Here is a 12,994-nt window from a genome sequence, read left to right as displayed (position 1 = left end):
TCGTTAAGAGTTTCCTTTTCATCATCATCACTCTATATCTTCTAATGAAGTTCTCTTCTTTTGTTCCTAGCAATAGTGAGATTTTCTTGAAGTCCTTGAATGAATTCTTGTGCAGCCTTCAGATCATCTTCAAGTTTCATATTTTTCAACTTTTCTACATCATAATCTGCAAGAGATGTTTCCAATTGCTTTATCATATTATCCATCTGTACCGGTGTCAGAATCTTCCTCAAGTTGTTATGCTTTTGAAAAAAGAGGACCAGGCTTTGATATCAATTGTTAGAATTCCCAAAGATACTGGGGGGGGGGGGGGTGAATCAGTATCTTGCTGGTTAATAGATTTTCTAATCTTATTATACAAATTACATTCCAAAACAGTGTACCGGTAAACCAGAATAAATGCTGTAAATAAGATCTATAACCACAACATAGAAAGCACACCATAACACAATATTTTTAACGAGGAAACCCGGTGTGGGAAAAACCTCGGTGGGATTTGTGACCCACAATATTCACTCACTGGCCAATAAATGAATATTACTTACAATAAGGCCAACTGCCTAAAGCTCACTGCTTAATTACAAAAGGGAAGTCTCACTGACTTAAAAAAATGGATTAAGCAAATCCAATATCATGTACTGCTTCGGTTCAGCATCTGCTATGCCAGGTTCAGTATCGGTTTAAGCTCATACAACTTCCATAAACCTTATTCCAAAATTTGCCTTAATATTTGCATGTTCGCATCTGCCTATTACATTTCATACATAAATGATCCTACAAGATCTCATACTTATATGAGTCTTATTACAATTCGCCTTGTTGGCTTACAAAAAGATTTAACAATTAAATACAAAATATAATAAACAAAATCATGTTGTCCAGGGTGCTGGTATTCATCTTTGCCGCTGTTGGTAAACTATCTGTCGATGTTAGTGCCTATGTAAATGACAATACCTTCAATCACCTACAATTTCTCATTGGAGTGTGCATTTGCCAATAGATGATTAGCTGAGAATCTTCATATATGTGTGACTCAACAACCATCTATTTGATAGCTAGCTTGATCCCGTTTACCAAAGCTTCATATTAAACAATGTTGTTTGTGCAAGGGAAGAGAATATTGTAATCCTTTGGGATTGAATATCTTTGAGGAGTAATAAAAAGTATTCCAGCACCAGATCCATGTTGAGTGAAAGACCCATCAAAGAACATCTTCCATGATCATTGAGTATGGTGCATGATGGATTCATCTAGAAATTCTATGTGCAAAGGTTGACTGTCTTCAAGTGGAGCATCAGCAAGTTGATCTGCAATGACTTGTCCTTTGATGGCATTGCATTCTACATATTTAATATCAAATTTTGTAAGAACCATGACCCAGTTAGCCAATCTTCCTGTAAGTGTTGCATTGCTGAGAAGATATTTGAGTGGATCAATCTTAGCTACTAGCTTGATTGAATGTGCTAACATGTAGTGTCTCAATTTCTGTGATGCAAAAACTAATTCCAAACCAAATTTTTCTATTATAGTATAGTTAATTTCGTAGGACACCAAAGTTCCACTGATATAATATATAGTTGGTTCCTTTTTATTCTCATCTTGTTGTGCCAGAAGTGCCCCCAGTGATGTATCGGTAGCTGATATGTATATAATTAATGGTTTACCTTGAATTGGTTGCATTAATATTGGTGGCTTAGATATGTATTATTTGATTTGTTGAAAGTGCTTCTCACATTCCACATCCCAGTTGTATGTTACTCCTTTCCTCAATACTTTTGTGAAGGGTTGAGCTTTATCTGCTAGCTGAGAAATAAAGCATCTTATTGACTGGATATGTCCTTGTAAACTTCTCATTTGATTGATATTCTTTGGAGGTGGCATTTCCATTATGGCTTGGACCTTCTCAGAATCAACCTCAATTCCTTTCTTTGAAATAATGTAACCAAGCAATTTCCTTAATGTCACTCTGAATGCACACTTTTTAGGATTTAGTCGGAGCTTGAATTTTTCCATTCTATCTAGTATGAGACCTAGCTCTTGAATATGTGTGGATCTCTTCATGGTCTTTAATAAGGTGTCATCAAAATAATCTTCCATGTTTTTGTGCATCATATCATGGAAGATAGTAGTTACTTCTCTTTGGTAAGTTGTTCCTGCATTCTTTAGCCCAAGTGGCATGGCGTTCCAGCAAAAGGTTCCCTATGCACAGGTGAAGGTTGTCTTTTCTTGATCTCCAGGAGCTATTTTGATCTTATTATAACCAAAGAATCCATCCATTAATGAGTACATCTCATACCTAGCAGTCATATCCACTATCATATCAATGTTGGGCAATGAAAAATCGTCCTTTGGACAAGCTTTGTTGAGATATCTGAAGTCTGTGCAAACCCTAATAGAGTTGTCTGCCTTTTATACAGGTACTATGTTTGATATCCATTATGCATAGTCTATATCTCTGATAAACCCATCTTTTAGCAATTTTTCTAGCTCATCCTGGGCTAGTTGTGCCACATTAGGGTGCATCTTACAGAGGTTTTTCTTAACTGGTTTAACTCTTGGTGTAATAGAAAGACAGTACATGATGAGATCAGGATCTAGACCTAGCATATCGGAGTATGTCGATGCAAAGTTGATCTTCTTTTCTGAAAAGAGGTTGGTGAAATCTTTTAACTCTTTTGCTAATAGTGATTGAGCTAAGTGGATGATTTGTGGTGTCTCTAGACTCCGAATATTTATTGGCTGAGTTGGTTTAAGCAATATTGAAGACCTTTCCTGGAAGTGACTTGGCAGTATATCAAGTATCTCACCTTCAGGTGCCTCAGAGAGGTTTTCACCCTTAGGTACGTCCTTTATTTTCTCTATTTTTTATTCTGACACCGCCACAATGTGGTTTTTGCCATCAGATCTTTTTTATTTTATTTTTTGTGACTAAGATACTTGATGTCTATTTCAGTCATGTTCCCACTTTGCTCACTGGTGGAAGAGTCCATTGGTTCAACTACATTAAGATAGTAGGCTCACGTGTAGTCATTGGCAAAGATAGGTACATTGATAGGTTGGTTTTGGAGACTACAGTCAATTAGTCCAGGATGTATCAAGGAAAATGTTTGGACGGGTTCAATAAAGTTCACAATATTATCATCATAACTTTGAACCAAAAATTTGAGTTCCAGAAGACTATCTTGCGTAAATGTCTCAAGAGCAGGAAGAGTTACAACATGATCATCGAAGTGCACGTTAATATTTAGTTGACCTAATCCAACAGACCTACTCCTAGCACTGTGCTCTATGCTAGGCTAGATTACATATTGTGGTTCAACAGTAACAGGGTCAGTAGAGAGATTCTCGTCATTCATGACAGAGTAGTCATAGTGTGATGTCAAATAGGTATTGTCATAAATAGAAGTTCTATCAGAGTTATCAGAGTCATAAGAGGAGGTTTTTGACTCTTCTTTAAATGATTGAGTAAAAGTATGTATAGTGTCAATACCTACATCTTTGATGCTGCAAGTTCCTTTGTGATTTGGTTTATTGATCACTTGTATTTGATATACTTGTTGACATAACCTTGATGGCTTTGTGAGCCTCTATCGTCTATTCCATTCAGCTTCCTCTGGACTAATGATTGGTTCTGCTTCTGTAGCTTCTAATTCTTCTTGTGTAATTATATACCTGATGTGTTTTGTCTTATTAGAGGGAGATATGGTAGGAGAGGATTTGTATTGTATTCTTTCTTCTTTCAGCATTTGTTCATAGTCTTCTTGTCTTTTTAGTCTGTTTTCCTCTATTTCCTTTTGTAGCTTTAAGCGTATCAAATCTTGTGTGTCATCTATGATATCACTGGATTTTTCTGGAGCTTCTGTAGTAGATGCATCTGAGAGATGATCTGGACCCCATTTATACTCGTTCAAGTCAGTTTTTGAATCATCTGTTTGTTGTCTACCAGTGTATGTGACTGGAATTTTTAGTGGTGCAAACAATTCTCTGATTCTTTCTACCTCTTCTCTCATATCCTCTGGGACTTCTACTTCTTGTAGTGTCATTTATGATACAATTAGAACTTGATTACCAAATGCTTCCTCTCTCTTAATTTCCAAATCTTCTTATTCCTTTTCATACTCTTCCTAACTTTGTTGAGTGTTTACCTCCTGTGATGTTGAGCGTAGTACCTTTTTCCTCCACTTAGACTGATGATGAGAAGTATGTTTATGGTCTAATGTCTTTTTGGGATTGTATCCCAATCCAACTTTATCATTCATAGACTTAGTTTGTAGCTGAATAGGTTCAACAATACCTTCTTGATGCTTTCCTAGAGGACTGGTACCTGGATATCTCATGCATTGAATCATCTTATAGCTTGGACCATATTATGTCGGGGAAATCTCACAATGTCGTACTTCTTTTTTTTCACTATCTTCTTTAAAAATCCATTTGAGAACAACATCCTCTTCTATTTCATCTGTAAGGGAAGTAGAGGAATGTATAAAGAGACCATCATAAATGACATTTGGAGTTGAAGTTTGTGCCCTCATAACCTCTGATGGGTTTCTCGACTGTCTTAGTGATGGGGGGATAGAGATTAGTGAAAGTACAGGTTCTATCTTGTATCCATCTATGCCAATATCTGTGATTTTCAATTTCTTTTCTGAATCTTTCATCAAAGTTTCTAAACTTTCAGCTATAGAGGTTGCTCTATTATGAGGAACAAAGGTATCAACACTCTTTATTAATGCATTACAGGGGTAGTTTGTATCAGTAGGAATACTGACTTCAACTCCATTATAATGAAATTTCAAGCATTGATGATATGTAGATGGTATTGCCTTCGTTTCGTGAATCCATGGCCTGCCTAGTAAAATGTTGTATGACAGAGAAAGATCAAGCACCTGAAAAATAACATCTCTTTCTACAGGTCCTACCCTGATCGGTAATAGTACGAGATCTTTAGAGGTTCTTTCTTCTTCATCATAAGCTTTGATTGTTATTTTCTTTGTTGTATCAATGACATTTTTAGAAAAGCTCAACTGTGTCAGTAGAATGTAGTTACAAATATTCAACCCAGCGCCTCCATCTATCAAAACATGTTTAACTCGGTGTTTATGGATCATAGCTTCGATGTGTAATGGCTAGTTATGTGGGTGATTCAGTGAGTTGTCATCTTCTTCAGAGAAAGTGAGATAATGAGGTGAAGTCATGTGACCCACCATAGATTGAAACTGATCGACATCTAAATCTTTTGGGACATTAGTAGTGAGCAACGCTTTGTCCAGGATCTCTTTATGAGAAGAATAGATTTTAAGCAGTTCAAAAATGGAGATTTAAGTGTTCAATCTTTTCAACTGTTCGACAATGCTATAACTAGGAGAGGATGATGAAGCTAGTTGTTTAGATTTAGCCATAGTTGTATATGTTTGTCTGTTTGAATAAGTTGGTAAGTTCGATGTTGTTTGAGCAGGAGTTGAGGAACTAGCTCCTTGGAGAGTAACCTTCTTTTGAGCATGGGTCACAACACTTGCAGTTTGTGCTTCATTTTGTTTATCTTTGATTATGATCACACTGCAATATTCAAGTTGGGAATATTTAATCATGTTGATCACATTGTCATTGTTAGTGTAGGTGTAATTGACTTTGGCACCTCCTTTTGATTTTGAGGAATCACCTTGTTCATAAACAGGTAAGGGAAATTTAAAAGCTTTGTGATCAACATTAGTCATGTGATTTCCAACAACAATTTTTCCAGCGTCAATGAGATCTTGAATCTCATGTTTGAGCTTCATGCAGTTGTTTGTGTTATGACCTTTGTTTCGATGGTATTCACAGTTATTTTCTCTCCACCATTTTGGTTTGACTTCTGGATCATATGGCCTAGAGTTGTCTGGTAATGTTATCAGATTATTTTCTAATAAAGTCTTAAAATTGGATTCATATGATTCTTCCAGAGGAGTGAAGTCGCGTTTAGGTTTTGAAAGCCAAGGTTTCTCTTTAAACCACTCTTTTAATTTCTTCGGAGGATTTTCTGTTGCGGTTTCAATTGCTTTGAGTGCTTGTGTACCACTAGCTAAGTTAAATATCATGGATTTTGAGTTTGTTTTAACAGTGTCTACCACTCTATCATTAACAACGTTTCTGTTGTTATCTTTGTCGTATTTCCAATATTTGTTCTTTTCCTTGGAACTAGAACCTTGTTGTGTTTCTTTCCAAACTGAGATATCTCCTTTCTTTATAAGCACATCTTCCATTCTGAGGGCACTATCTACCATTTTGTTGAATGAAGGGTACACTTGCATTTGTATACTATATTTCAATTCAGGGATCAAGTTATTGACGAAGATATCCATCTTCTGAGAATCCAGAATAGGTCGTGAATATCTAAAGAACATCTTTCTCCAATGTTATAGGAGTATTGTTGTAGAAACAATTGGATTAATTCTCCAAAAGTTTTGATTCCCATAGGTAGACTTGAAAACCATTACATAGCTTGTCCTCCTAAATTTCTCGGGAAAAGACACATGAGATATGTTTGTTCGTGCATGAAATCCATACATAAAGCACAAAATTCAATGACATGGTCCTGAGGATCTGCATTTCAATCATATATGTCAAACTTAGGAATATCCACTCGTGATGGAAATGGAGGCATGTAAAGGTTTTTGTCAAATGGAAATGGACATATTGTGTCTAGAGAATATTGCTTTGATGATTTATCCTTATTTTTTTAGTTCTGTGATTTCAGTTTGTAACGCTTGTAATTGTTTGTTTACCATTTCTAAGGGTGTCTCTTCCTCTTTAGTGATAAGAGTCTCAACATTGTAATCAATAGGAATCTTAGCACCTTGCTTTGCTAGTTCTCGAAAATAGTCTTCTTTTTCTCTAGCTATGCTAATCTTCATCATATTTTGGAAATGTTTATCGTTTTGACATTTATTTATAAAAATTTATGCAGTTTCAGAGGCTTTAGAATCACCTAATGAGGAATCACTGTCAGTAGCATGGATATTGATATTGTCATAAGTATCATGTTTAGCAACTCATTTTTCTTGCTTTGGTCCAAACATGGTGGGAGATAAGGGTTGATAAAAAACTGGCATACTTGATGATGAAGGTTTATTAGTGATAGGGTCCTCTTCGTAAAATGGATTATCTTGATATGAAAAGAATTGTCCTTTGCCTCTGTTGGCTTTCTTGCGAGAACTTCTGGTTTGAGTAGCCATTTTATGACTGATGTGACCTAGAGTTGTATGTGATGCAGAAGTCAAGATCAAATTGAAGCTAGATGTTCGTTTAACATAGTGATTGAGAGAAGCAACTAAGATTTAGTCTGGTTTCAAGAATGATCTATATTGTATAAGACATGATCTAAGTTACTTAGTTTGATTTTGAGAGAAGTGACCAAGACTCAGTCTGGTTTCAAGAATGATCTGTCCTGTGTAAGACGTAGTCTAAGTGACTTAGGTTTGATAAGTAATTGATTGAACTAGATTGAGGATTATCGACAAAATCATGCAACACAACAACAATGGTACACTATCTAGATTCGTTTATGCTCAGGATGATGATAACCAGTTTTATGCTCGATGTAGACTATTTTAGGCAGGTTTGGTTGTTTTGGACTGACAAAATCAAGAATTGGTATGACAAGGTTTACAGAACCAGATGATAGTTTAATAATTCTTGAACGATGAAAATAGTGTTTTGTACGTGTTGCTTCCTAGATTCGTACGAAAGTTGGTAGACTCCAGACGATAATCTAATCAATATGATGATTTTTTCATACGGCAGAAAATAGAGGATCAAATGATAATTCCCTAACCCGGATGACAATTTTTACAGGATTAGACGATAATTTTTGAGACCTCGTACAATAGTTTATGAAGGGCCAGATGACAAACTGAGGGGATTAATGAAGTTTTGTATGATAATATATAATTAATAGGACGACAATTCAACAGATTCTATGATAGAAGATTGAACAAAGATGAGATTATGACTGATAGAGTTTTCAATGACTGACGACGACCATTTTTGGACACAGACAGAGTTTTGCCAACTGAGGTAGACTAGTTTTTGACACGTACAAAGTTTTGACGACTGAGGTAGACTAGTTTTTTACATGGATATAGTTTTGATCACTGAGTTTGTTTATTGTTTTCTCTAGTTTTTTAGTATTCAAGTTTCAGTTTCAGGGATGAAAACACAGTAAACATGCAAGATGTATAATGACTTCAATCATAGCACACTAACCCTGCGGAAGTTGGCTTAGAGAAGAAAACCTTTGCTTGCAGACTCAGGTACACACCCAATAGCTAATCAAAATACGGTCGCTAAGTCTCACGCAATGGATTCTGAACATCGTATTAGCCGACTCCAAATGCTAATGGGGGCACAAAATGGGAAGTATCTTGGGAGAGCTACTATCTCTCTTGCACAAATATTACCCCCCACTTTCAGAGGTGAATCGGGTAGCCTCTATCTTATAGTTCTTAGTCAAGAATTATGTTTGAAATTACCCATTAATGTCACACAAACATGATTGAGGCCTATAGCCTGACAAGGTACTGAAACAAGTTGTAGTCACGTAAACGTGATTGAGACAATGAGGCCCTACAAAATGCTCGATATGAGAGATCTCAAAAAGAAAACTCAAATAATCTTGTCCTCTGAGACTTTAATCACTAGAGGCCTATTTATTATAGTGAGTTAAAATACTGAGGTCCAGTTGTACTCACTTGGGTCATTCTCACAAGGTGATTACTTTTCCCCACTGTGACAGGCCCACTAAAGGTACACAAATCTCAAACTTAGAAAAAGCCTCAAGGGTCTGGATTTCTGATTGTCTGTGCAGACAAGAGCATACTCTCCTACCTCTTAGAATTTTCTTGAAACACAAAAGACAGATTTGTGCATTAATCGGATATCAATTTAGGTGCCTAAATTTTAATTTAAATAATACATGAGGTTTACTCGAATCTCCTCAGGGAACTTGCAAAGACAACGAATCAGTAGTCATATTGTCTTTGTGCAGCAAGCATATTCTTCGACAAGCGTTTTGCAAAAACTAATTACACTGTGAAAAATTATCAGACAAACAAACAAGTCAAGGTCAGCATTAGTATCACCAAAATTCAACAAAGAACCTGATGAATGTAGTCTGTTTTTAATACAAAAACACAAAATACTGTAGGACAATTCTCACCGGGCCATATGCTAATTCGCACATGACCCTATGATACCTGTAGTTTGTCGTTCGGGCATGTGGGAAAACTCGTACGAGTTTTTTGCAGTAACTGTACGAACAAAAATCCATAAAATAAGATAAAGTTAATCTGTGAAGCCGAAAGATGTAGTCTCGAGCCCCATGGTGGGCACCGGAAATGTGTGTGTGAAAAGTGGAATAAGACTGCAAGATGTTAGAAACAACACTTCAATTAAGTCATTACATGCATGGTTAGACAGATATAATCATGAATATGAAAACTATAACAAATAGACCTATTTCTTTCTAAAAGATGCAAGTATAGACTTGCTCTAATATTTGTATAAGAAATACCAGTGACTAGACTACACCAAGATGGAGGATTTAATCTATATGAGCATGAGAATAAGCTAAATGGATGCAAGATTATGCTAGATGGATGCAAGATTAAGCTATATGAATTCAAGCAATCATAATTGAACTAAATATGCAAAAATCTAAACTAAGATGCAATAATCTCAAAAACACAATATCTTCAATGACTCCAGAGCAAAAACCGCATAATAACAATAAATCTCCAAGGTGTTTTGAATGAGAGATAAAGGTTGAATTTATAGAGATTCAAAAGAGAGACTAAAAGTCAAGATCGATTAGCAATGAGAGGTTGATATTCCTCAAGAAAAATCACAATTTAAGATAATTGAAATAACCGAGAGATCAGATTAAGTTAACCTTGAGATAGATTCCAATTATAGCTTGATTGAAATGCATTTAGATTATAAGTTTGAGTTTGCATTGGTGATCAAATTTAATTAATTCCATGCACTTGAGATAAAAAAAAATGGTGATTCCATGCATATTCTTTGATTTAATCAAGAAAAAAAGTCTTTTTCAATGTAGCTGAACTTATTTTCTCAAAAGCTTTGAGTTCTAATTTTAGAGAAGATGGTTAATTCAATTTAATTGTTTTTCTGATTTCAAGTTATCTCAATTTAGAAGAAGAAATAATGTCTCAAGTTTAATCTCTTCTCTCAATTCAATTCTTTTATTTTATTTTCAATTTAACTCTTGTTTTTGCATATTAATTCCTCTTTTGTAATAAATCTCTTTTTTTTGTAGATTAATTCCTTTTTATGATTAATTGCAAATTTATTAATTTATTAAATATGCTAGGATATTTAATTAAATAAATAGGATAATTGATCAAAATGATTTACTTGGAATGATTTAATTAATTAAATAAATATTTAATTAATATAGAGTGATTCATTAGCCATGCAACATTAATTTCTAAAGAATTAATTAATTAGGTGTGCTCAAGGTTGATTTGATTTCCTTTGGTTAGGACCTTAGTGATGTTGTCGAGATTAGGGGCCCATGGTTTAGGTGGCCATTTTTAGGGTATTACAAGACCTTCCTGCAAAATGAAGTCTGAGAACTCCTTGTGGTACTTGTCATCCATTTCCTTGCACACTTGGTATGCTTCTTTGAAATCCTCATCTCCTTGGTTCATATCCTTCATTGAACTAATTCCTATGCTCTCCAACTAAACCTCATTCACTGCCAAGTTCCTCCTGCTAAGGGCATCAACCACCTTATTTGCCACTCCTTTCGTGTGCTTGATGGTGAAAGTGAATGCTTGAAGGTATTCCATCCACTTCATATGTTAGTGGTTCAACTTGTCTTGTCTATTCAAGAAGCTTAGAGAATGGTTATCAGTATAGACTATAAACTCCTTTGGCAATAAATAATGCCTCCATTTCCTCAAAGATTAAACCATTGCATACATCTTCAAGTCATAGGTTGAATACTTTTGTTTGGCTTCATTTTTTTTTTCACTAAAGAAGCTACTGATCTACCTTCTTGACTCAAGACTCCTCCTATTGCCTTGTTACTTGCATCACATTCTATGGTGAACACCTTATGGAAATCAAGTATAACTAATATAGGTTTCTCTTCTATCCTTCTTTTCAAATACTCAAAGGACTTATCTGCTTCACTAGTCCATGCAAACTGACATTTTCTACCCCCTTTTATAGTGTCAATCATAGGTGCACATACACCACTATAATTCTTAATAAACTTCTTATAGAAGCTTGCAAGACCATGAAAACTCTTTACCTCACTTGCATTTCTAGGTGTAGGTCAATTGAGGATTTCTTCCACATTGGATGGATCCATCTTGAGGTTGCTCTTGGAGATCACAAAACTAAGAAACACTAACTCCTCTTTCAAGAAGACACATTTTTTTCCAAATTGATCTTCAACTGATCTTCATTCAACTTTTTCAACACCAAATCCAAATGTATTAGATGTTCACCTCTATTCTTGATAAAAATCGGGATATCATCTAAGTATACAACAACAAAATGATTGATAAAGGGTTTCAAGACTTCATTCATGAGTCTCACAAATGTAATAGGATCATTTGAGATGACAAATGGCATAGCTAGCCACTCATAAAGTCCTTCATTTGTTTTGAAGGTTGTCTTTCACTCATCTCCCTCTCTTATCCTGATTTGATGGTAGGCACTCTTCAAATCCATCTTGGAATAGTACTTGGCTCCTGCTAGACAGTCTATCAAGTCTTCTATCTAAGGCATAGGGAACCTATACCTGATTGTGATCTTGTTTATGGCACTTGAATCTATACATAATCTCCATGTACCTTCTTTCTTTGGGGCCAATACTGCAGGGACAACACAAGGACTAATGCTCTTCCTTATGAACCCTTTCTCTAGCAACTCATGTACTTGCCTTGAAAGTTCTTCATTCTGATCAGGGGTCAATTTGTATGCTTCTTTGTTGGGAAATGTAGAGCCTGGTATGAGGTCAATGCAGTGACTTACATCTCTGAAAGGTGGTAGGGTCTTTGGTTTGCTTCCTACAACTATACCCTTGTATCTTTCCAACAACTCTTTCACCTCTCCAAGACCTGGAGTCCTCTCTCGCACCTTGTCTTCTTCTTTCTTCCTCACTTCTTCTCTTGGCTTCACCACTATGGAAAAGCATGGGGTATCCTTCTCTTTGATTGTCTACATAAACTCCTCCTTACCTACTAACATGACACTAGTCACAACATGATTGTCTTTACCATCATCCGACAGTGGGGTCATAGTGTATTGCACACCATCTTTGGTCAACTAGTAGACATTTTTCTTCCCATCATGCCTTTAATCTACATCATATTTCCATGGCCTTCCAAGGAGAAAATGGCAATTATCCATCTCTGCAACATCACACAAAATCTTCTCTATATTCACCTATTTGAAAGTCCACCCAAACTTGTTCACTTACCAAGGCTTGCTGCTCTTTTCTCAACCAGGAGACTTTGTATGGGTAAGGGTGAGGGAGTTTCTTCAACCCAAGTTTGCTGACCATCTCTGTTGAAGCAAGATTATCATTTGACCTTGAGTCCACAATGACTCTGCATACCTTTCCACTTACCTTTCAAGTAGTTCTAAAAAGTGCCTTCCTCTGTGGTGGCTCTTTGGTGGTTGGTACCTTCAAGAGGGTCCTTTTGAACATTAGACACTCCCCTTGCTCTGGATCTGCATGCCTTGAAGGTGAGTTCACACTTTGGGTGTCTTCCTCTTGTGCCAAATGAACTCTTCTTTCTCCATGTCGACTGTTAGAACCTTGCTTTTACAGACATCTGAATGATTGGTGGCCAACTTGATTACATGTGAAACATCTTCCGGTGAACACATTGGTTCGTCTACCTCCAAATCTACCTCTTCCATTTGTTCTTCTTCCTCTGAAACTACCCCTGTGGCTTGGTTCTCCTTCTCGTTCCTGATT

The sequence above is a fragment of the Cryptomeria japonica genome, chromosome 2 (assembly GCF_030272615.1).
Source record: "Cryptomeria japonica chromosome 2, Sugi_1.0, whole genome shotgun sequence".
Taxonomy (NCBI): domain Eukaryota; kingdom Viridiplantae; phylum Streptophyta; class Pinopsida; order Cupressales; family Cupressaceae; genus Cryptomeria; species Cryptomeria japonica.
This window is presented reverse-complemented; position numbering follows the sequence as displayed.